At 45.6% G+C, this 1,689-nt stretch overlaps 1 non-coding gene across 1 annotated transcript; it reads left to right on the forward strand.

The window, feature by feature from the left end:
• Window positions 1-218: 218 nt before the first annotated feature.
• LOC147789243 (small nucleolar RNA Z247) lies at window positions 219-358 on the forward strand. The gene has a single exon (XR_015412027.1). It is a non-coding gene; the product is annotated as a small nucleolar RNA Z247 (small nucleolar RNA).
• The last annotated feature ends 1,331 nt before the right edge of the window (window positions 359-1,689 follow it).

Below are 1,689 nucleotides of genomic sequence, written 5' to 3' on the forward strand. Positions count from 1 at the left end.
TCTCCTCCATGTCTGAGGAGATTCTTCATGATGTGGTTGCCGCTACTACGTCCAAGGAGGCGTGGGATACCCTGCAGCGGATGTTTTCATCGTCAACTCGTGCTCGCACTACTCAGATTCGTGTTGAGCTCGCCACGTCTAAGAAACGAGATCAATCTGCTGCAAATTATTTTTGCAAGATCAAAGGGCTAGCCACCGAGCTGGCCGCCGCCGGCTCTGCCTTGCAGGATGATGATGTGATCGCGTATCGTCTCGCTGGTCTTGGCCCTGACTATGATCCCTTCGTCACCTCAATGACTACCAAGAGTGAAGCCCTCACCCTTGATGATGTGTTTGCACATCTAATGACGTATGAAGCTCGCCAACTACAACACCAGGCTGAACTTCAGTTAAATCCGGGATGTTCGACCAATTATACTGGTCGTGCTGAACTTCAGTTAAATCTTGGATCTTCTGCCAATTATGCTAGTCGTGGTGGTCAGCAGAAGAATCGTGGGCGTAGGGATCGTGGTCGTGGTCGTTCTCAAGGTTATGCACCCTCTCGTCCTGCTGGTGATTGTCGTGGCCCTTCTGCTCGTCCTTCCTGCCAGATCTGCGGCAAAGTGGGGCATACTGCTATCCGCTGCTGGCATAGGATGGATGAGTCCTATCAAGATGAACCTTCTTCTGCTCCTCCTACGGCACTGGCGGCTACTTCCTCTTACAAGATTGACCCAAATTGGTACAGCGACACAGGCGCTACGGACCATATCACCAGTGACCTGGATCATCTCGCTGTGCGTGAACGTTATCATGGAGGTGAACAAGTTCAAGTCGACAATTGAGCAGGTTTGCGTGTTTTGCATAGTGGTCATTCTCTAATTAATACTGCTACTCGTCCTCTTGCGTTGCGTAATATTTTGCATGTGCCTGAAATTTCCAAACATCTTCTTTCTGTTCATAAATTTTCTCGTGATAATGACGTATTTTTTGAATTCCATCCTTGGCATTTTTCTATGAAGGATCGACAGTCGAGGAAAAGCCTCCTAAATGGGAGGTGTGAATATGGTCTTTATCCTATTAAGCCATCCGATGTCGATAATCTCAAGCACGCCTTGGTGAGCAGATCTACTACTCACGCCCAATGGCATGCACGTCTTGGACATCCTTCATCTCAAGTAATAAAATTCATTTTGCGTCTAAATAATATTTCGTGTGCTAGTGAGTCATCTTTGTCAGTTTGTAATGCGTGTCAGTTAGCAAAGAGTCATCAATTACCATATACTAGTTCTTCCCATAGGTCTTCGTCACCTTTGGAACTTATTTTTTCGGATGTTTGGGGCCCTGCACCTCCATCTGTTGGGGGTTTTAAATATTATATTAGTTTCATTGATGATTTCAGTAAATTTTCGTGGATCTATTTGATGCATGATCGTACAGAAGCTCCTCGTATATTTTTGCAATTCCAAGCTCATGTTGAGCGCCTCCTAGATACTAAAATCAAGTGGGTTCAATCTGATTGGGGTGGGGAATATCAGAAAATTCATAACACATTTTTTCGTTCCCTTGGAATTGGTCATCGTGTTTCGTGCCCTCACACACATCAACAAAATGGGTCTGCTGAATGCAAGCATCGTCAAATTGTTGAAACTGGCCTAGCCCTTCTAGCTCATGCTCATGTACCTATTAAATTTTGGGACGACGCGTTTC

Source organism: Cucurbita pepo, chromosome 15 (genome assembly GCF_057944985.1).
Source record: "Cucurbita pepo subsp. pepo isolate OVF chromosome 15, ASM5794498v1, whole genome shotgun sequence".
NCBI classification, from domain to species: domain Eukaryota; kingdom Viridiplantae; phylum Streptophyta; class Magnoliopsida; order Cucurbitales; family Cucurbitaceae; genus Cucurbita; species Cucurbita pepo.